Source organism: Macaca mulatta, chromosome 2, assembly GCF_049350105.2.
Source record: "Macaca mulatta isolate MMU2019108-1 chromosome 2, T2T-MMU8v2.0, whole genome shotgun sequence".
NCBI classification, from domain to species: Eukaryota; Metazoa; Chordata; class Mammalia; order Primates; family Cercopithecidae; genus Macaca; species Macaca mulatta.
In genome coordinates, this window is record NC_133407.1 from 150,364,317 (window position 1) to 150,388,300 (window position 23,984).

At 49.0% G+C, this 23,984-nt stretch overlaps 1 protein-coding gene across 31 annotated transcripts in view; it reads left to right on the forward strand.

Moving 5' to 3' along the window:
- ATG7 (autophagy related 7) overlaps positions 1 to 23,984 on the forward strand; it is a 392,778-nt gene that overhangs the window by 354,249 nt on the left and 14,545 nt on the right.

Sequence of the window (23,984 nt, forward strand, 5' to 3'; positions counted from 1 at the left end):
GGGTTTCACCGTGTTAGCCAGGATGGTGTTGATCTCCTAACCTCGTGATCCGCCCGCCTCGGCCTCCCAAAGTGCTGGGATTACAGGCGTGAGCCACTGCACCTCGCCAGTTATAACCATCTTTAAATCAAAAGACCACTAGCAGCTGCTGAAAAGTTCTGTCACCTTTAATTCCTCATGTGTAAAGTAGAGACTCTACCTCTCTCACAGGATTATTTTGAGAATTTAAAATGTTATTGTGATAGTTGACTAGACTTGGTAAACTGTTCAATGCTGTGCTGATATAAATGTGATAACTGCTGCTCTGTTTCCCAAATTCACAGGCAGAATATGAGATTCTGTAATCTTGAATCATAATCTTCATCAAGGGCCAGGCACCATGGTTCACGCCTGTAATCCCAGCACTTTGGGAAGCCGAGGTAGTCAGATCGCTTGAGCTCAGGAGTTCAAGACTAGCTTGAGCAACATGGCGAGACCCCATCTCTACAAAAAAATACAAAAATTAGTCAGGCGTAGTGGTGAATGCCTGTAATCCCAGATACTCAGGTGGCTGAGGCGAGAGGATCGCTTGAGCCCAGGGAGGCCGAGGCTTCAGTGAGCTGTGATCAATCCACTGCACTCCAACCTAGGTGACAGAGTGAGACTCAAGTCTCAAAAACAACAACTACAAAAAAAAAAAAAACCTCAGACAACAAGAAACATAATCATCATCAAGAACTCTTACCATAATAGAATTTTGACTATTTTTTTTAAGATGCCAACTTATAAGCAGTAGGATTATTAGCAATGTCCCTAATGCTACTACAGTTTTTCAAAGTGATTATTATTGGTATATAGCAAAACTATTGATTTTTGTATGTTCTTGTTTTACTGCATTGACTAAGGCTACCAAAATAATGTTGAAATGAACTGCTTATGGCAGATTCCTTAAATTGTTCCTGACTTTGTTAAGAATGAATCTAAAGTTTTACCATTTACCATCATGTTTGCTGTAGATTTTATTAAGGAAGTTCCCTTTTGTTACTGATTTTCTGTTTTATTAAAATTGTGAGTGAAGGTAAAAACTTTTTCTGTCTCTCTTGAGATGTTTGATTTTTTGTCCTTATATAAAAACTAATAATGTGGTATAGTAAATTACTAAATTTTTTTTTTTGAGGTAGAATCTCACTCTGTCATCCAGGCTGGAGTGCAGAGGCGCGATCTCAGCTCACTGCAACTTCTGCCTTGCAGGTTTGAGCAGTTCTCCTGCCTTAGCCTCCTGAGTAGCTGGGATTGCAGGCACATGCCACCACACCCAGCTAATTTTTGTATTTTTAGTAGAGACAGGGTTTCACCATGTTGGCCAGGCTGGTCTTGAACTCCTGATCTCAGGTGATCCACCCACCTTGGCCTCCCAAAGTGCTGGGATTACAGGCATGAGCCACCACACCTGGCCTTTTTTTCCTTATATTGAACCATCCTTGTATTCCTGAGATAATGTCATTCTCTTCTACCTGTCCCTAGGAAATTAATACCATAGTTAAGAATTTGCATTCCTGGGAACTCATGGGATATCATCAGTGGCACTGAACTATTTTTCATGCTATATAAACACCTCAAAACAATTATCAGTATTATCAGGATTGTATGGGAAGGAACACAGAGATCTGTGGTCATAGACATGACAGTCACAATGTATGCCCCACAGTCATACAGGAGGCAAACAAAGTTTGAGAAAATTCTATCCTAGAAAGGATTTTAACTGCTTTAAGATTTGCCTGTAACAAATGGGTTATAGTTTAAAGAGGTTGAGTAATACTCCTAGTCTTAATTTAAAAAACTCACAAGTTACAGTTATATAAGGCCTTTCAGATGTCTTTCCTATTTCAGATGTTGTAACAGCCAACATAGGTAAGATTTTGTTCCAGAGAAGGTATTTTCGTTTCCTTGTTTGTGACTACAAACACAGTAATTTATCGCCCGTATCCATGCAGAAATGCAGGAGTGAGCTGATTTGTGATGCATCCTGTAGTCCTGCCTGTCATCTTGAATCATTAAATCTTCCCTGCTTTGCCCGTTGCTTGAAGATCACCCACGTGTGGTCCCTTCTGCTTCAGTTGTGGGCTTTCTGTCACCTTCTCATGTTGGGGACCATGAGAATATGCACAGCAAAGTAAACGAACACCTTACGAAGTAAAGTTCTGTTTACTCTTCTGGTTTGAAAGGTAACAATTTCACAAGGCAAGGTTTTCTGTACTGAATCTTGTTTATAGCCCGCAACAATATTGACTTCATTCAACAAATATATCTTGAGCTGCTGTTATTAAATCAGCAAGGAGCAGCCCCTGCTTATGTGCCTGGGTTTATTGAAGTCATAACAGCACATACCTTAAAAAACATAAGATAGCTATCCTACCTTCAGAGGAATCGCAGTCAGTCATTTACAGTCACCAGTATCCAGGAAGTCAGATGGTTGCGTACCTCCTGTGTGTCGGCCACCATCAGAGACCTTGAGAAAACTACAGAGAAAATTGCTTACCTCTGATATCACAGTCTGACATAGAGCCTACCAGAAGACACAATACAAAATGCACATAGAAAGTTAAAACAGTTCAGGTGCAGTGGCTCATGCCTGTAATCCCAGCACTTTGGGAAGCTGAGGGGGGAAGACCCACAAGGTCAGGAGTTCGAGACCAGGCTGGCCAATATGGTGAAACTCCGTCTCTACTAAAATACAAAAATTAGCTGGGCGTGGTGGTGGGCACCTGTAGTCCCAGCTACTTGGGAGGCTGAGGCAGGAGAATTGCTTGAACCCAGGAGGCAGAGGTTGCAGTGAGCTGAGATCATGCCATTGCCCTCTAGCATGGGTGACAGCGAGACTCCATCTCAGGAAAAAAAAAAAAAAAAGTTAAAACAACATTATGAGAATAAAATCATAATTCAGGGACACAGTGGAAGATACGTCATAAATAAGATGTTGGACTCATGACTGCATATCCAGTCAGACTGTCAGTGTAGGGGGGAGAGGTGGGGAGAGGCTTTCTGCAGAACGGATAGGAATTGCAAAGGTGGGCCTGGAGGACATTTCAGGTAGAAGAAATACCATATGGAAGGCACTGTGGAAAACAGGGAGCAGTACATTCAGGTGACAGTGGAAAATACTCGTGTAGGTGGACAGGAGGACATGGGAGGGGGATGGGGCCAAGGAAGGCCTGGGAGTGAAGAGACTGAGGCAGACATTCTAGGGCACCTCCAAAGCCAGCCAGGGTGGAGTTGGGGTTTGCTTTGTTTTTTTAAGACTTAAAACATAAATATTTAAAGATAATATATAGCCTTCTTTGAAAGTAATTGAGATCATTGATTGGGAGGAAAAATCCAAAAACATTTAGGAACCGCAACACAAGAGAAGCTGCTAACTATGCCCCTCCTACCACAAGCAGCACAGCCTATAGATGACATTGATTTTATGTTGCCGGATACGTGGCTTCAAACAACAGAGAATGGTTTTCAGTCTTAAGTCGTATGGATGAAGGGCCTTCAAAATCAGGAAGAAATACGGCAGCGTGTCCTGTTGGCCTTGGGCTGGTAGTCAGATGAGGTCAAGGGCTTGTTTTCATGAGGGAGACTTGTAAGTACTTGGAAGCATATGATGTTATCAGCAACGTGAAGTCTGTCTCTGTGACCACAGCTGGCTCTGGAATACCACAGCCTTAAAAATAGGGAACTTAATTTTTTTCTCGTAATATGAGGCTTCACCTGGTTAGCAATGTCCTGGGTCTCTGCAGTGGCTAGCATGGCAGGGGACACCCCACACATCATCGTGGTAGCAGTGGGAGGGGATAGGGCAGAAAGGACCAGAGAGTTTGTGTCTCTGCCCGAAGGTACCAGGGATGCTGAGATGGCTCTGTGGCCGTCAGCCCCTCAGGTGTTGGCTCTGTCACCTTTTGCTCCTTTGCCCTTTTCTTCCTCACCCCAGCATGACCCATCTGCACCACCATCCTCTCCCCAGGACACAGGAGGGGCCCAGAGACTTCCCTCTCTCTCCTTTTCCTTTGAAAGTGCATGTATGTGTTTTGGACAGAGGAGGACCTTCTACTTGGATCAGAGATGCCGTTGGCTTTTTTGAGGACGCCTCTCGCTCTTGGCTGGAGGGTGGTGGGTTGCAGTCAGGCCTGAGAACTGGATGACCCACACAGAAAGAGCCAGCACAGATGTGTTATAATACCCTTCCCACCTCAGCAGACATGACTAAACAAACTCTGTCTGCTTTGAACAATTAAAGCATTTGTCAGAGCAGCTCCCAGAGAGAGCGAGGCCCTGCAAGCAGTGGCATGCTCTCAGAGGAAAGCAGTGGGCGTGTGGTGCGTGTGCAGTCCCTGTGTTGTTAGCAGGCTGCCTGGCCATACTCCGAAAGCGCTCTATGCATTGCCACCTTCTGCATTTAAACAGCCAGAATGACCTGAGCTGGGCACAGGAGTATAGCTTCCAGACTGTCTTTCATCAGTTTTGAGAAACTTGGATGCTGAACTGGGAAATAATGATTTGCTTTAAAGAAATGCAAGAAACACAAAGATAAATGCAAGAAAAACCCCAAATTCTTTCCAGCCAGCGCCCATTCTAGACTTGATGGTGAAATGTATCCCCTCCTCTGAGACCAACCACTGTTGCCCTCCTGACCCCACCTCCAGCAGTGACCCCCACTGAGCCAGCATCTTTCTCTCTTCAAACTTTCTTAATAACAAATAATTTCCAAGTTTTACCTTTAAAATGAAGACCGAGCCTGTAATCTCAGCACTTTGGGAGGCTGAGTCAGGCAGATCACTTGAGGTCAGGAGTTCAAGACCAGCCTGCTCAACATGGTGAATGAAACCTTGTCTCTACTAAAAATATAAAAATTAGCCAGGCGTGGTGGTACACACCTGTAATCTCAGCTACTTGGGAAGCTGAGGGAACAGTGTTGCTGGAACCTGGGAGGCAGAGGTTGCAGTGAGCCCAGGTCACACCACTGCACTCCAGCCTGGGTGACAGAGTGATACTCTGTCTCAAAAAAATAATAATAAAATAATACAAGGAAGACTGCCTTCCTCACCATGGTCCTGGCTAATCTGTCTGCTCACCACAGGACTATGGAGTCAGCAGAGCAGGCTTCTTGCCTCTCTGGCTGTTTGACAGGGAAGGACTGAGGCACAGAGAAGTTCTTCTGCCTGGTGCTGTCAGGTAATAGGTACAGAGTCAAGACTAAAACCCCACTGTCCTGCCCCAGGCAGGTCTGGCAGTCTAGAAGAAAGGGGCTATGCAGGGTCCCCAGCCAAGGCGGAGTCCAGAGGAAGTCAAGGAAGAGTATGAATGTGAGTGTGGGACAGGGACCACCGTGCATTAGCCTGAGAGGTGGGGGGCACTGAGGAACAGGTCACTTAATGCTTGGCACTTAGGTCCGACCCTGTTTATGAACGCACTGGGGTGCAACCCACCTGGCAAGGCAAAGCACCTTCCTGAGGTCCCACCGCCCCCTGTGTGCCAGTCCATTACTGGCTGGCATTCGGGTGCTCACCTGTCTGTAGATTTCCTTAAGCCCAAGGGACAATCACATGGTCTACAAATCTGCATATTGGTTTACACTAAACTGTACCCTGACAACATACCATAAAACTGGTCTAGGCCGGGTGCAATGGCTCATGCCTGTAATCCCAGCACTTTGGGATGCGGAGGGAGGTGAATTGCCTGAGCCCAGGAGTTTGAGACCAGCCTGGGCAACGTGGCAAAACTCTGTCTTTAGAAAAAATTAGCCAGGCATGATGGCACATGTCTGTAGTCCCAGCTACTTGGGAGGCTGAGGTGGGAGGATCACCTGAGCCCAGGAGGTTGAGGCTGCAGTGAGCCCAGATCCCACCACTGCACTTCAGCCTGAGTGACAAGAGTGAGACCCTGTCCCAGAAAAAGAAAAAGGTCTAATAATAGAGCAGCTAACATTTATTGAGTGCTTACTGTGTGGCAAGCACTGCGCTAAACACTTTGTTGGCATCATTTTATCAAATCTCTCCCAGAATCATCTCTTAGAAAATGATCACTTGTTTTGACTTAGAAACTAAAATATTGGGCTGGGCGCGGTGGCTCAAACCTGTAATCCCAGCACTTCGGGAGGCCGAGACGGGCGGATCACGAGGTCAGGAAATCAAGACCATCCAAGACCATCCTGGCTAACACGGTGAAACCTCGTCTCTACTAAAAAATATACAAAAAACTAGCCGGGCGTGGTGGCGGGAGCCTGTAGTCCCAGCTATTCGGGAGACTGAGACGGGAGAATGGCGTAAACCCGGGAGGCGGAGCTTGCAGTGAGCTGAGATCCGGTCACTGCACTCCAGCCTGGGCGACAGAGCGGGACTCCGTCTCAAAAAAAAAAAAAAAGAAAAGAAACTAAAAGATTGCATTTTATTCCTCCTCCTCCTCCTCTTCCTCCTCTCTCCTGTCCCCACCTCCCCTCCCCCATAAGGGACTATGGGTACTGCAGGACTGCGGTTCTTGCCCCCAAGTTTCCTAAGATTCAAAAGAAGAAGATTTGCTCATTCAACAAGTGTGTATTGAGTATGATTTCTGATGTGTTGAGCATTTATTGATGCAGTGCACCACATGAGATGCTGTAGACACAAAACTTAATGCATAGTCGCTGATCTCAAGGAGCCAGCACACATCATCTGCAAGGGGTAAACCAGAAGTGTTGTGTGCTATGGCCCAAAACAGAGGAGGAAGCGGAGGAGGATGGAGCTGAGTCTGGAAAGGGGGTGGAGGCACAGAGAGGGAGATGGAATCAGTGGTGAGGAACACAGGCTTCTCAGGCTGGGCGGAGTGCCTCGTGCCCGTAATCCCAGCACTTTGGGAAGCCAAGGCAGGAGGATTGCTTGAGCCCAGGAGTTAGAAACCAGCCTGGGCAACATGGCAAGGTCCCGTCTGTTCAAAAAATTTAAAAATTAGCCAAGTTGGTGGTGCGCACCTGTGGTTTCAGCTACTCAAGAGGCTGAGACAGAGGACTGCTTGAGTCCCCAGGCCGAGGCTACAGTGAGCCATGATTGTGCGACTGCACTCCAGTCTGCGTGACAGAGTAAAATGCTGTAGTAAAAAAACAAAACAAAGAATACAGGCTTTTCTCCCAAGAAATGAGGTTAACAATAACACCATCTCCCCTTGTGGCGAGGATGGGTCTAGGTAACACGTGAGGTGTGGTTAGCAGGGTGCCTGAAATGCACTCAGCAGTCAGTAAAAATGAATTATTTTGTTGAGAGTTAAAAGTGCTTTGGAGGAGGACCTGAGTCTTGTTATCTTTGCACCACCCCAGCCCCTAGAGTCAGCACTGCCTCATATGAACACTGTGCCCCAGGATGCTAGCTGGTAAGGTGTCACAGACAGGGTGGGGAGGAAAAGCAAGCCCCAGCCTGAGCGGGAATGACTGCAGGAAAGGCCAGAGACAGAGCAGCCTGGAGGTGCGCAGAGCAGAGAATGGAGGGTTCAGTGGGCAGTGCTCTTCACCCCGGGTCTGAATAATGCCAGGGGCTTGGGAGGCCCCTCTGGCTGGGCACTTTCTCAGGGTGGCCGCGCTGAGCTGCTGACCCCCAGCCCTCCTTTCCAGCTCCCTTTCATCATCACCGTGAGTGTTCATTTAAACTCAGCAAGACCCATGCCAACAAAAACAAAGCAAATGATCTCTTAGTAGTTATTTATATTGTAAACCACCTCTGGGGTGATTTTTTTTCCAGTCCAGCTTGCAATAATTTCTTAAGAAAGATAAAGTGATTTTTAAGTGTAATTTTAAAGAGCAGGCCCACATATTATCTTGCTTTCTGTTATTCTGGTAGGGTTTGATGTTGTTCACGACATGCTTTGATTTATCTTCTCCGGGTAGTTTGGGACCACAGAGAAAAATCCCTATTCTGTTTAAAAAAGAAGCCATTACACAAATACTTTAAAGCAGAAACTCTTCTCTGAAATCTTCTCTGAAATGACGAAAAACTCATTAAAAACTGCTTCCTGAGAAGGTAGAACAGATGCAAGGAAACACATGGAGCTGATTCTTTAAAGATGTTATTTTTTGAAGCCACAGTTGTTACTTCTTTTCTGTTAGCCAAAATGTAGCCTTCTGAACTTAGCACCTCATGTTTATCAGGAGAGAAAGAGAAAAGAGAAAAACAAAAGAAACTAGAAGCAGAAAACTCTGAATTGTTTTAAAATGGGCTTTAAAAATACTTATTAAGAGAATGAACCATGGTTTCCTTTTTTGCTCTTAAAAATCCAAGCACTTTCAAGTGATGGCCGATTAAAAAAACTTGGAGCGCATCTTGAGGCCCAGGTTTCCCACCATCAGAAATGTGCAGCCACAAAGGAAAAGTCCAGAATTTCAGCACTTGGGAGCCGTGCCACTGTCAGAGTTGGAAAAGTACTGACCAGCAGAAAGCCGCCTCCTCCTCCTCCCTTCCAGGGAAAGCTGCCAGCCTATCCAGTTGGCACAGCCATGCCCGTCTGCCCAGGGCTTGTCACCTGCACATGCAGATGAGGATGTTCAATCTGAATGAGAAAGGAACTGGAGATTCCAGCAGCACCCTAGGTCTAGGAGTGAAAAGCTCCTAGCGTCTTAGCACTGTGCCCTTCTGCCGTAAGCTGGCCTGCATCGATTCTGCAGCAGCAGGCAGATACCCGTTCTGCAAAGGCATCTATATTTAGGTGGGGGCACCAGCTTGCCAAGGTAAAGAAGGGCATGATGGGCGTCACCTCAGAATGCTGTTGGTCTTGGAACAGAGGCTCTCAGCATCTGTCCTCACATCTTCTGCTCACAGGCAGGTCCTGTGTTGCCCTGTGGGTTAGACATGCTCATGGAGGAGAGGACAGCTCCCCAGAGCCAAGGCGGTCTGGAAAGCATCAGGGTTCTTCCTGAATGTGCGTCCTTCATGCCTGGTGGCTACGTGCCGCCAGGCAGGGACTGCACACTGTGGTTTCGTAGTTGCTGTGCTAAAGGGAGCTGCCACATGCCCTCTGTTAGCAGGACATAGAGTTGGGCCCCAAATGGCCCTAGTGGTGTCAGAAGCAGATGTCCTCACCCACAGTGGGAAGCTGCTCCCTCCCAGCACAGCCTGGTGGGCCTTTTGACCACCTGGGGGGAGTCACTGTCTGCCTCGACACACCTGGTCACTTTGCGACTGCACAGCATCCCTTCGACCCTGGCGAGGAGGAGCTCAGCTCAGCTGTTCTTCCCCAGGCTCAGCCCAATGCACTTCGGGCCCACATAGGCGCAGCCCTGCTGCGGAGGCCCCGCTGCCTTTCCTTTTGTGACTTCCTGGCAGGAGCCTCCACTCCAGCTGGCATTCAGTGCTCATCTTACACATTCTCACCCCAAGGTCTTTGCTCCCTGTATGGCCCCAGCTGTATGGTCCTTTCCCTGCCCTTGTGGGTCACCTCCTCAGGATATCGAAAGGCCCAGCTGATTTCTTCCTAGAATGTGTTGCTTGGGGGCCTCCCTTGAGGCTGTGCTGACATTGATGCTGGAATGTTTCATCCTTCAGGGCCTGGACCCAGGCCATGCCCTGCTGAGCCTTAGCTGAGTGCCCAGCCCTCTGCCCCCTCTAGCTCAGGCCAGTCCTTGCACCCCTTCATCAAACACCCTGCCTGGTGTCATCTGAGGTGTCCTTTATCTGCCTGGCTGGACTGAAGGCTCTCAGAGGGAAAGGCCATCTCATGTTACTCATCTCTGTCTCCCAGTGGCACCCAGCATGGTGCCCAAGTCCCGGTGGAGGAACCCTGGCTTTTGTGATTCCCAAAGTCTCCTGCATTGGCCCTCCCTGAGCAGGTTTGTATGGCAAGCATAGGGGCCAAGCAAGTCTCAGAGCAGGCTCCCTTTGATGGATTAGTGGGAGATGGTGACAATGGGACAGGAGCCTTGCCTGGGGACTCTCAGGCCAGTGAACCGAGGGGACAGCTACAAGCCCTACAGGAGGTCTCAGCTCTTCAGCAGTGGATTGACAGATGATTGACAGATGAGGCACACAGGGTCCCTCTGAGGAGGGCTCGGCCCTCTCTCTTTTCAACCAGGCTCCTTGGTACAGAAGCAGGGGTGAGCTCTGGGAGGAGGCCCCCTGTGTTCTTACTCTTAAGAGAGCTGTTCTCAATTCCCGCCTTCCCAAGAGCCCTCTGGGGCACTTCAGAACTCCCCTGGACCTGCCAGCTTTGCATCCTTGCTTAAATGGTGAAGCATATCAGTCCTTTTTAAAGAGTGTCTGCAGTTCCCCTAAAACAGGAGCCCCAAAGCTTATGCTCCTTAGCAGAGAAAAGATGATTCCATGTGGGATGAGGCCGTGTTCCCTGCCAGATGAGCCATCAGGCCATCCAGCACAGCTTTGGGCCCAGGCCCAGGAGCCCCACAACTGCTGAGGCCTCCATCTCCATGGGTTCTAAAGGAAAGGGGCCTCATAACTGGCTAGTTGGGGCAAGGAGACCACCCTCCCAGTCCAGCCAGGCTGACTTCTCAGGGCTGGTCTGTGGGTGGGAGGAATTAGAAAGGACCGCCCCTGGGCCTTGGAAGGGGGATTGGAAGAGAACCGAGAGGTTTTCAGTAGATTGAGTGGCTCATGAGGGAGCCAAAGAAACATCTTTAAGAACTACAGTTACTGAGTACAGCCCCTCCTCAGCCCTGAGGTTGGTCCACTTAACCTTGCTATCAGTGTGGGCTCAGGGAATGTGCCTGCCAGGACAGGAAGACAGCCCTGGGCTACAGGCCCCACCTGGCCGGCGCCCTGTTCCCACAGCAGGACCAGCTCCTTCCTAACTGCTTTTGTTTTGTCCTGGGACAGAGCCTGGATTTTGGGTTAAGTTTGTGCCTTCCAGGCTGGGGAAGAAGCCAAAACTTCTGTTTCCCATGCAAAACGCCACACACCTAGGGAGGATGTTTGTGTTCCACGGAGGTCGCCACCCATCTGTTTTCAGAGTAAACGTTTGTGTGAGCGCAGTGCACTCCGGCGGGGAGTCCCAGAGCGGACCCTCTCGCCACTGCATCCATAGGCGCAGAACGAGCCTGCTGCCCCGACCCTGCGGCTCTGACCTGGGCCCAGCAGCGAAGGACCACCCTGGTCTGGTCACCTAGGATTCTGGGCCCAGCTCAGCTGGTGACCTTGCTTAGGCCACGCCCCTCTCTGAGCCTCCATCTTCCCTTTGGCAGCTGTGGAGGATGAACTTAATGTTGTGCAAGATCATGTCCAGCTCTGGAATTTTAGGATTATGAGCTTATTTACCATCAGCCTGTTGATTATACCTCTAAAGTATAATCTGAATCTGTACAATTCCCTCCGTGTCTCCTGGTACCCCATGATCTTGTCGCTTCCTGCCCGAGTTCTGCGGTTTAGAATAAACCCAGGCCCCTCTCCACAGACCCTCTGATGGCAGACCTCCATCCCTCTGCATGGGGCCTCACCCACCCAGCCACGTGCTCTGCCGTCAGCCCCCTGGAGCCCCTGGGATCTTTGTACCTGCTCGGTGCCAGGTTCCGGTTCTGTGCTTTCCAGTGGTTTTATGTACCCTTGATAACTTCTGTATAGTTGGTGGTAAAATGGAGAGATTTATTTTCCTGCAGGGAAACTGAGTCTCTGAAAAAATGAGCTGGCCCACAGAGAGCTGGTGGCTGATAGAGCCCAGATCTGAAATTGGGAGAATCTTGCCCCAAGTCCAGTGCTGTTTCCTTTACACCCAATGCCACGGAACCAAAGTGGGCCTGGCCAAGATCTGGCCCTGAATGTAGAAGAGGCCAGGGAAGGGTGGAGGGAAGAGGGTGCAGGTCCCAGTGTGGGATTCCAGATGACTCCTGTTGTCCAGCTGGCTAGGTGATATGTGGACCCCAGGGCTGACAGATGTCCCTGAGGGCCACGGGAACCTGATGGAAGGTCCGTGGCATTTCTAGAGGTGTGTGGTCATAGAGAGCATGGGGGTTTTGTGGGGACTGGGAATAACCGAGGGCCTCAGGGAGGCTGGGTGGCACTGCCCTCTGAACGCTGACCTGTCAGCTGGTTGAGGAAGGCCTTTTTGAGGCCAGCACAGACTCTGTTACACCATGGCCCTTCAAGGGATAGCTGTCTTGGCAAAACACCCATTTGCCAGACCTAATTGCCAGAAGCTGCAGTGGAAATGAGTAGAGATGAAAGGAAGTCATATTTGGATATGACACAGAATAGGCCCTTAGTGTCAGCCCCAGTGGCTCATACCTGTAATCCCAGCACTTGGGGAGGCCGAGGCAGGCAGGTTGCTGAAGCCCAGGTGTTCGAGACCACCCTGGCCAATGTGGTAAAACTCCGTCTCTACAAAAAATACAAAAATTAGCCAAAAAAAAAAAAAAAGCCAGATGTGGTGGTGCAGGTCTGTGGTTGCAGCTACCAGGAGGCTAAGATGCAAGGATGACCTGAGCCTGGGTGTTGCGGGAAGTCAGGGACCCCGAACGGAGGGACCGGCTGAAGCCGCGGCAGAAGAACATAAATTGTGAAGATTTCATGGACATTTATTAGTTCCCCAAATTAATACTTTTATAATTTCTTATGCCTGTCTTTACTGTACTCTCTGAACATAAATTGGGAAGATTTCATGGACACTTATCACTTCCCCAGTGAATATCCTTGTGATTTCCTATGCCTGTCTTTACTTTAATCTCTTAATCCCGTTGTCATCTTTGTAAGATGAGGAGGATGAATGTCGCCTCAGGACCCTGTGATTGTATCAACTGCACAAACTGTTTATAGAGCATGTGTGTTTGAACAATATGAAATCTGGGCATAAAAAAAAAAAACAGGAAAGCAGTGATGTTCAGGGAACAAGAGAGGTAACTTTGAACTGGCCGCCGGTGAGCTGGATGGAACAGAGCTATATTCCTCCTCTTTCAGAAGCAAATAGGAGAAATATTGCTGAATTCTTTTTCTCAGCAAGGAACATCCCTGAGAAAGAGAATGCGCCCTGAAGGTAGGCCTATAGACAGCCCCTTTTTAAGGTGTCCCGTCTTTTATGGTCAAAGCCGAAGGGATGAAATAAGCCCTGGTCTCCTATAGTGCTCCCAGGCTTATCAGGTGGACAAAAATTCCCACCTAATAAATTGTGGTCAGACAGGTTATCTGCTCTCAAACCCTGTTTCCTGATAAGATGTTATCAATGGCAATGCGTGCCTGAAACTTCATTAGCAATTTTAATTTCACCTCATCCAGTGGTCCTGTGATCTCGCCCTGCCTCCATTTGCTTTGTGGTATTTTATTACCTTGTGAAGTATGTGATCTCTGTGACCCACACTCTATTCGTGCACTCCCTCCCCTTTTGAAAATCGCTAATAAAATCTTGCTGGTTTTATGGCTCGGGGAACATCACGGATCCTGCTGACATGTGATGTCTCCCCTGGACACCCAGCTTTAAATTTCTCTCTCTTGTGCTCTTTCCCTTTATTTCTCAACCCACCCAAGACACTTAGGAAATAGAAAAGAACCCACGTTAAACATCGGGAGCGGGTTCTCCCGATACCTGGGGAAGTCGAGGCTGCAGTGAGCTATGATTGTGCCACTGCACACACACTGGGCAACAGAGTGAGACTCTTGTCTCAAAAGAAAAAAAAGAAAAGGCCCTTAGTAATTCTTGAGAATGAGTGTTCTTGAGAATGAGTGACTGAAGGAAGGAATGGACACCTAAGACGTCCTCCTGGAAGAGCATGGAGAAGGGATCTGAGCTTCTTGCTGTTTTCAATGTGAAAAGCTTAATTGGGCTGTAATACAAGGTGGATTGCCCACAGCTTCCAATAACTGACCACAAAATGTTAATGCTAGCAACTGAGATTTTTTTTTTCAGGTTGTAAAGTTGTGTTCTCAATCATTGTAAGCAAGTAACAACACAGATGATGTGTACCCTGCATCAGGCACAGTTTTGAGCACTGTATGCCCGTAACTCATTTCATGGTCACAACAGCCCTGCGAGGGACATAGCATTTTTGTCTTCATTTCTCAGATGAGAAAACAGAGGCACAGATTAAATAAATAGCCTGGGTGACACAGCTAGTCAGTGGCAGAGTAGGACCCAATCCTGGAAGTCTGACTTGAGAGGCGGAGCTCTTAATTCCACCTGATAGTGATTAATGGCTGTAGCAGAATCAGATCAGGGTAAGAGAAGACATGGCACTGAGCCAGGGGGGCCAGGGAAGGTTGGGCTGGAAGGATTCTGTTCTCCTTAAAATGGGTTGGGAAATAAGACCTCTAACTAAATGAGTGGGAGACCGTATTGGTGCTTTAGGGGAAGTGGGCCCACTGGGGATGTCGCCCACCTTCCACCTTTGGTTCTCCTGAAAAAGACACGGTATTTCTCTTATGACATTTTTGGCAGTTATTATAAATACGTTTTTATATTGTGAAACTCCCCCGTCTTAAGCTATATTCGTTTTCTCTTATGAATTTTTAAAAATCTATTTGATACAATCAAATATATGTTAAAGTGCACATTTCTGAGCTTCGAGAAACGTACTTGCTTGTGGAACCAGCACAGTTTGGCGGCCTCAAGCAGGTCTGTGTGGCCTCTCTCGCCCTGCACAGCCGCCTGGAGGTTCACCAGCATCACTGCGTGTGTCAGCACTTGGTGCCTTTCTGTCGCTGAGTAGCGTCCCAGTGTGTAAGTGTACCAGAATTGTTTACTCACTCATCTGGGGAGGTGCTTTTGGTTCTTTCTACTTTGGAGCTGTTATAAATGAAGCTCTGATGAGTGAGTGTTTTCACTTCTCTTGGGAGATTATCTAGGACTAGAATTGCTGGGTCCTATGGTGGAAGTGTATGTTTAATTTTTAAGAAACTTATTTTTCAGATTCACTGTGCCATTTCTGCTGTTCCCACCAGCAGAGTGTGAGAGTTATGGTTGTGCCATGTGCTTGTCAGCACTTGGAGCTGGTAGTCCTTTTCATTCTGGCCATTTGAGTAGATATGCAAGTGGCATCTCATTGTGGCTTTTCTTGTAGTTCTCCGATGACAACATCTTTCTCATATCTCTGATGGGGAACATCTTTTCATGTATTTATTTGCCACCTATAGATCTTATGTTATCTTTCTTTCAGATCTTTTGCCCATGTTTCCATTGGGTTATTTATTATATTTTATTGAACTGTAAGAGTTCTTCCAGGCTGAGCAACTTGGCAAGACCCTGTCTCTACAAAAAATAATAAAAATAAAAATAAAAATCACTGAGCATGGTGGTGTGCACCTGTCGTCCCAGCTACTCAGGAGGCTGAGGTGGGAAGATCCCTTGAGACCAAGGGGTGAAGGCTGCAGTGAGCAGTGATCGCACCACTGTACTCCAGCTATGGCAACACAGTGAGACCCCATCTCAAAAAGAAAAGTTCTTATATTTTCTAGACATGAGTTTTTTGGTCAGATATTGGTATTGCATATATTTTCTCAATGTCTTTGGCTTGCCTTTTCACTTTCTTGATGTTGTCTTTAAGAGAGAAAAAGTTTTGAATTCTGAAGTTCAGATAATAATTTTTTTCTCTTATGGTTCCTGCTTTTAGTGTCCTAAGAAATCTTTGCCTATGCCCAAAGTCTTATTGATTTTTCTTTTCTTTTCCTAAAAAAATTTATAGTTTTAGCTTTTACATGTATGTTTGTGATTGATTTCAAGTTAATTTTCACGTAGGGTATGAGTTAAGGGTGAAGGTTCATTTTTCTCTATGTGGCTATCTAATTGTTCCAGCAATGTTTGTTGAAAAGATTGTCCTTTCTCGTCAAATTACCGTGGCACCTTTGTTGAAAGTCACCTGCCGGTGTTTGTGGGTCTGTTTCTACCTCTGTATTCCCGGTTATCCTCATCTCAGTACCAAACTATCTGCCGCCTGAAGCTTTAGAGAGTCAGTGGGTCAGCGTCTGCCTTGTTACTTGGTCTCTGATTGTCTGGCCCAGTGGCAGGGGATGTCATCCTGCCAGCACATGCCTCCCTAGGATTGGATCATGCCCCTCTCCTCAGAAGCCACATCACCTGCATTTGCATTATTTGAAGTTGCAAGATGTCCTTTCTCACCAAGTGAAGTTGGTGTGTTTATATCCTGCGTCCTCCCACCTTGCCCTGGAACTCTGAGCTCTCAAGTTTTCCTCCTTCTCGTCTCCCTCTTTCTGATGCTGACCCCAAAAGCCCTTTGAGGTAGACAACAAACACGTAAAAGCGTCCGCCTTTTTAAAGGGAAATTTTTCAAAACCTTTTCTAAGGAGCTAGAAATAAGAACTATGTAACAGAAACCATTTCATAGCCTTCAGCACGGCCATTTATCTCAAAAACCATTTCATTTAAAATGTGGGCCAAACATATAAATCATATCTTGAAAGAAAGCATGTGGGTACCACAAAAATTACTCTGTATTCTTACCATCTAATTTAAAAAATGTGTTTTGAAGCCAGAGAGAAGGCAAACAAGCCTGGGGCCTGCGCCCTCCTCCCCCAGGGCCAGGGATGCAGTGGAGAGTCCAAAGCACGGAACAGCACACCCTGTTGTTAGCCAGTCACTTCAGTGGCGGGAGCCACTGCTCTTGAAACCTCCCTCCTCCGAATGTCCCTTGGTAAATTAGGAGCTGAGAGCCCCAAAGCCAGTCTGCTGCTTACCAGTGCTTGGACAAGCCCTTGCGCTCAGGCAGTAAACACTCCGGGAGAAATCGTAGATATTGGTGCTTATTTAGCGACATCCCCGGAGGGAGGGTGCTAAATATAGTGGGACCCTGAGGTCCATTTTCCAGACTAATAAGAGGGGGAGACCCAGAGCAGCCTGTCACTGTGGGCTGGGAATACCAGAGTCTTCTGCCGGAAACCTCACTAAGGACTGCAAGGCTAAGATGTCAGCACTTCTTCTTGGCAGGTTTCATATTTGCTTCTTAGCACTTTCTGGGAGGGGAAAACAAAAGACACCGGCAGATGTACCTTGCCATGGGCCATGGCCCTTCCTGCCCGTGTACCCCTCACCTGGGTCCCTGGAGACACCAGTATCCCCACTGCTACACTGACCCTTTTTTCTCATCTGGTCTTCCATACTTGTCTCTTTCCCAGCCTAGCAGCTGCTCTCAACCACCCTCTGCTTCCCCGTTGTGCCTCCTTTAAGATGACAGTCCCCTGGGCATCCTCCAGGCCACCCCCTCCAGGGCGTCGGGTCTCTGTGTTTCTAGCCTGGGCTCTGTTCTTGGGAGTGAAGTCCGTTTGGAACTGCTGAGCATAATCTGTGCCTCAAGCGTAGCTCGGAGGTGCTGACTTTCCTCTGGGTCTGGGTTCTGAGGCATGAGACTGTTCCTTCAGACCCCTTGCTCCTTGTCAGTTGCAGCCCTGAGCATCTTTGTAGGGGTAGTGGGGAGGATTTGGGGATTGGAATGCCTCTGGAGGTGGCATGCCAGCCCACATGTGTGCACAGGCCTGGTCTGCTGCCCCCTTCCTGGATGTGCCTTTAATCAGCTGCACAGGCCACAGTTAGCCGGCGGCATCCTCCAACCGACCCCACGGTGCGGGAGCAGCCCCACCCTGCCAACATGAAGCCTGTCGCTTTCTCTTTTAATCTCTTCATCCCTGGCTGCCTGATGTTCCTTGTGTAACTCACGCTTTACATCTTACCAGCTGCCTTGGCTATGACTGTCTTTGTAGTAGAACCTTAACCTTGTTCCTGGAACCCCGGGGCCGTGGGTGTCATGAGGCAGTGCACATGCTCTCTGGACTGGCACCAGGGGACTGGGGTTGGAAAGGCTGGGAGAACTCCTCCCTCAGAAGACTCTAGAAGTAGCCCCCACAGTTCTGCTTCCTTCTTCCTCCCATCTTCCCCCCTGCCTCAGCCCTCAGCTGGCCTGTGTCTGGAGAGCTGAGTTTGGGGCAAAGGTTCCCTGAGAAAAGAGGGATTTGGTCTTAATTCCTCTGCCAAGTCTGGTGCCCAGGCTAGAGGAGGCAGTGAGTGCTCAGAGTACAAGAGTGGGAAGGCAGACGGGCATCTTTCCAAAGCGAGGCACTGGAGTGGTGTTAGGAAGAGCACAAGGCCGGGTGTGGTGGCTCACGCCTGTACTCCCAGCACTTTGGGAGACTGAGGTGGGCGGATCACCTGAGGTCAGGAGTTGGAGACCAGCCTGGCCAACATGGTGAAACCCCATCTCTACTAAAGATACCAAAAAATTAGCTGGGCGTGGTGGCCACACGCGTTATCCCGGCTACTCAGGAGGCTGAGGCACGAGAATCGCTTGAACCGCAGACCTCTGGGGATGGGAGGGGGAGGACCCATTTCATCTCCACTGAAGGATGGCGACAGGCTGGGGGTGGAGGGTGGGCAAGGGCAGGGGCCGGGGCTGCTGGCAGCAGACATCAAGAGCACTTAAGTCCCTGCAGGGCATGAGCCATCAGCCCCAGGCTGGCCTCGCCATCTGCTCTGGCCCTCCCTGCATTGTGCAGGCTGCCCACTCCCTTTCCTTTTGGTTCACTCCTTCAGGCCGCTCATCTGCCTGCACCAGCAGGCAGAAGCAGTCAGGCCAGCCATCCTTGGCCCAGGGGTGAAGGGATCTGGGAACTTTTGGTTCTGGATTCATTGTGAGAGTAGGCAGGGCTAATTCTGAGCTGCCCCAGGTCCCCATGCTGTGACAGCTCCGGGCAGGAATCTGGGAGCCAGGAAGTCAGACCCTGGGCCTTTACCCAGCAGTACTTCCCTATGATCCGCTCCAGGGCCCAGGTGTGGCTGCAGAGGCAGACCTGGGTCCAGCAAGGGTACTGGTTAACCCACGAGGCCTCCCCCATCTGCGGAGCCCCACAGCTACTGCCTTGCGGGGCACCCTTTCTGACCATCCCCGATCCTGCCTGGGGCCTCTTAGAGTCCAGAAGCAAGAAGTATCCACCGCTGTGCATCCCTGTGGCCTGGCTCAGGGCCCAACCCACAGTGAGGCTCAGGAAGGAGAATGAGGGCGTCAGTGGCCTGGGACCCAGACTTCCCTCAGAAAGCTGGCCTGCCACCCTGCCTGCTCCCACCTGGGGATACCCACAGTGCTTGCCCCCACGTACCCCCGTCCTTCTGGGGCCTGGAGTCCAAGGGCCCGACGTGCTGGAGTCCTTAGAAGCCAGCTGGGCTGAAGGGCCTGCCCTTGACTGTGTGCATCTCAGGTACTTTGGTCACACCAAAAATCCCCTTTCTTTTCTGCCCTGTGGAATCATATCCAGAACAGATGGTTCTGAATCATTGTTTCTGCAAAGCCTCTCTACTAGGCCAGGCTCTGAGCCGGGGCTGGGGACACAGTGGTGAGCAGACAGACCAGGCTCCACCCTCATGCACCAGGCAGCCCCCTGGGGAAGTCAGACAGATGCACAAACTACAAGGTGACAGCAAATTATGGTGGGGTCGCAGAAGGAAGCGAGAGGCCTGAGAAGAAGGTAGGCGAGCGGGAAGGTCGCTGCAGACCCAGCGGAGCCAGCCATGCGGGAGGGACTGCAGAGAAGAGCCTTCTGAGCCAAAGAAGCCTGTGAAAAGGCTGAGCGAGGGGAGAGCCCGGCGGCGGCAGCCGCTGGAATCTGGTGGGCCAGAGGGAGGGTGCTGGGGTGGGGAGCTTGGAGGGGTGCGCAGGGCCAGGGCGGGGGGCCTAGTGGCCCGGAAAGGAGTTTGGACTTAACTCTTCCTCTGTGCAAGGGGAAGATTTTGAAGGCTGTAAAACTGGGGAAAGACCCAATGGGATTGTTTATTCAGAAACTCAGTCTGATGCCCTGTAGGCAGGAACAGTGCCAGAGGCTTATGGAGACCCCAGAAGAGCCAGGGTGACGGATACCTGTGGGGACAACAGATCCTTCTCTTGTGGGCATCGAGAGCCTATGCAGGGACCCTGAGTGAGCCCTGCCTCCAATCCTTGGCTCCTGGCTGGGGAGTCTCCACGGCCTGCAGCCGCTCCCTCCTCCCTGCTCTTTCCTGCCCCTGCCAGGCCACCTCCTCCCTGTCCCTTCTTGTCCATAAACCTGACCTAGGATTTCACGGACCAAGCCCCAGCCCATAGCCTGCTGGCCTTGGGAGCCCCGCCAGCCTTGTCCCCTCTCTGGGCCTCGGGGCTGTGCTTGGGCTCTGTGTCGGGAGCAGCCCTGCCAGGCCCAGCTCTCCTGGGCGTGTCTCTCTGTTGTCAGCTCCCCGCTGCCCCCCGGCAGCTCTTCCTTGGACTCATCTTCTGGATGTCCCCTCTCTTTTTCTACCCTAGTCCCTGCAGCCACCCCCTGGCAGTGCTCAGTAAGGGCAACTAGCAGGCTCCTCCAGAAGAAGTGGGGGTTAGCACCCCCATTGTTTCCCGGAGGCATTTTGGGAGGCCAAGCCAGAGGATTGCTTAAGCCTAGGAGTTCAAGACCAGCCTGGGCAACAGAGGGAGACCCCATCTCAACAAAATATAAAAAATTAGCTGGATGTGGTGGCATATGCCTGTAGTCCCAATTACTAAGGAGGCTGAGGTAGGAGGATTGCTTGAGCCTGGGAGGTCGAGGCTGCAGTGAGCTATGATGGTACCACACTCCAGCCTGGTGACAGAGTGAGGCCCTGTCTCAAAAAGTAAATAAAGAAATGCCAATAATGGCCTTTTTTTTTTTTTTCTTTTGAGATGGAGTCTCACTGTCACCCAGGCTGGAGTGCAGCGGCGCAATCTCGGCTCACTGCAACCTCCGCCTCCCAGGTTCAAGCAATTCTCCTGCCTCAGCCTCCTGAGTAGCTGGGATTACAGGCACCTGCCACCATGTAGAAAGGGGGTTTTGCCATGTTGGCCAAGCTGGTCTCGAACTCCTGACCTCAGGTGATCCGCCTGACTCGGCTTCCCAAAGTGCTGGGATTACAGGTGTGAGCCACCGCACCCAACCTTAAATGTTTACATTTAACAAATGAACGTTTTTAGCGGACACACAGAAATATGATTGTGCCATTCACAAGGTAATTACCGTGTTTATAAAAGAAGAACCTTAGTTCATGGCATGCTCCAGGCAGTGTGGTCCAGAAACGGGACCCAAGTTTGAAACTGATGATGAGGGCTCCTTTCAAACCCGTCTGTCTCCTTTGGAGAGAGTGAAACCTCAAGGCCCTTTGGGTGTGTGGGGTCCGGGCTGAGCCTTCCCCCCATTCCTGGTGATGGGCCAATTGAAAGGTCCTTCTTCCCCTAATGCAGAGAGGCGGCCCAGCCCTGCCCTCTTCCATTGCAGGGCAGCAGCCAGTGGGGAGTGCCGAGGGGCTCAGGTCAGGCTGACCAGAGGGGCTGAGCCCGCCCTCACCAGTGGAGAGCAGCACAGGCTGATGCCATCCTCTCCCTAGCTGTCCAAGCCACGGGCTCTGCCTTCTGAACTGGGTCATACCGAGGTGGGGACTCGGCAGCCAGAACAGGTCAGGAGCTGGCCTGGCCTGGCCTTTCGGCTGCCCAGGTGTATTTGTGGTGCTGGTGGGTGTGGACTGCACTCTTGGGGCACCTACTGTGCATTCGCGTGACAGGCGGTGAATGGAAGTGTGTCTGGGGTGCAGGGGGCAGACTCAGACCGTCCTTAATCATCTTTAGAGGGAATTATGTTTAACAGGAAGTAGTGAGAGACAGTGGAAAAGGCCGCTTCCTTCACCCTTGCTAGCTCGGTCTCCTTGACAAGTTCTGCTGTTTTCTCTGTGCTTCAGTCCCCTGCTTTGTAAAATGAGGGCAAAGATGTGACACCATTGTCCTCAGAGCTGCTGGGAAGCGAGTGGAGGCAGGGGTTTGAGTGACACTCCCCAGTGTGGACAGACCACGTTTCGTTTATTCATCAGTTGGTGGAAACTGGATTGTTCCCACTCGTTTCCTATTATGAATTCCACGTTTAACTTTTATGAATACTTTTCTATGAACACTACTGTGTTTGTGTACAAGTTTTTATGTGGACACATGTTTTCGTTTCTCTTGGGCAATTACCTAGGACTGGAATTGTTGTAGCATATGGTAACTGTGTTTAATTTTTTGGTGAACTGCCAGCTGTTTTTTATGAAGTGGCTGAACCATTTCACATTTCCAGCAGCAACATATGAAGGTTCTAGTTTGTCCACATCCTTGTCAACACTTATTATGATCTGGCTTTTTCATTGTAGCCATCCTAGTGGGTGTGAAGTGTTAGCTTATGGTTTTGATTCACATTTTCCTGATGACTAATTATGTTTCAGTATCATTTCATGTGCTTATTAGCAATTTGTATCTTTTTCTGGAGAAATGTCTATTCAACATCTTTGCGCATTTTTTTGTTTTGTTTTTGAAACAGGGTCTTGCTGTCACCCAGGCTGGCGTGTAAGAGGCATGGTCATGGCTCACTGCAGCCTTGACCTCCTGGGCTCAAGGGATCCTCCCGCCTCAGCCTCCAGAGTAGCTGGGACTATAGGTGTGCACCACCACACTCAGCCAGTTTTTAAGTTTTTTGGTAGAGACAGGATTTCCCTATGTTTTCCAGGCTGGTCTCGAACTCCTGGGCTCAAGTGAACTTCCCACGTTGGCCTCCCAAAGTGCTGAAATTACAGGCGTGAGCCACCACGCCCAGACTGGTCTCAAACTCCTGTCTTTATATATTCTAGATACAAGTCTCTTATCAGATACATGATGTGCCATTATTATCTCTCATTCTGTGGTTGTCTTTTCTCTTTCTTAATAGTGTCCTTGGAAGCACAAAAATCTTAAATTTTGACTCCAGTTATTTTGTTGTTGCTTGTACTTTTGGTTTCCTTTTTTAGTCTTTAAAATATGTGACATATATGATTCAAAATTAAAAGGCATGCTCAGAGCAGTCTCACCTTCATCCCCACCTACCCTCTATAGGGAGGCATTTAAATTAATTTCTCCTTTTATTGTTCCTGTGTTTATATTTGCAAAATTAAAAACCCTTTTTTCTTAAACAAAGGTGGTATGCTACAGATACTCTGCACATTTCTTTCTTCTCTTCTTTCACTAAAGAAATCCCGGAATTGAGCCCCTGTATCAGCTGACTGAACTCACTATGTTTCAGGGCCACAATAGCCCAGCTGTGGATGTGCATCAAATGGTTTAGTCAGCTGGTTCCCCGCTGAGGGCCTCTTGGGCTGTTCCCAGTCTTTTCCTGGAGATCATGCAGCAGGCGTAATATCCTTTCGTATAGTGCAGGTGTGTGTCTTCAGGACAGACTCCTGAAAGTGAGATGGCTGGGTCAAAAGTTAAGCTGTAGGAATTGTGGCTGTTGCCAGATTGTCCTCTGCAGGGGCTGGACTGATCCGTGTTTTACCAGGGAGGTAAGAGAGTGGTTCCCGACAGGCTCACAAACACAACATACCGTGAAGCAGTGAGATTCTTGCCAGTGTGATCTCAGTGCAGCTTTTCTTTTTTTTTTAAATCAGCTGTATTGTGTGATTTACATACGATGAAATACACCCATTTTAAGTGTCCAGTTTGTTGAGTTGTGACAAATTGCTTCCTGTCACCACAGACGGATTTTTGCCCTTCTAGGATTTCATATAATGAAATATGAAGTGTGGTATCCTCTGTGTTAGGGTTGTTTTCTTAAAAACTATATATATTCAAAGTGTGTAAGGTATCTTGATACCACATAGTGAAATGGTTACTACAGTGAAGGAAATTAACATATCTCTCAACTCACATAGTGTGTGGTGTGCGCACCTGAAATCTACACTTAGCAGATTTCCAGTATACAATCCAGCAGGATTAACAGTAGTCCTGTGCTGTATATCAGACCTCCGGACTATTCATGCTACATGACTGCCACCTCGTACCCTTCGACCCCATTCCCCACCCCTTCCAGTTGGGCTTCCTTGACCCAGAATCAAGACACGGAGATTCATGTGTGTTGTTTAACGCATCAGTAGTTTAATGGCTCAGTAGTATCCATTGTATGGATATACCAGTTTCTCTGCTTTCCTGTTGATGAGCATTTGTGTAGTTTCTAGTTTGTACCTATTCTGAGTAAGATGCTGTGGACATTCTGGCTCAAGGTTTTCTGTGGACACGTGTTTTTGTTTCTTTGGAATAAACAGGA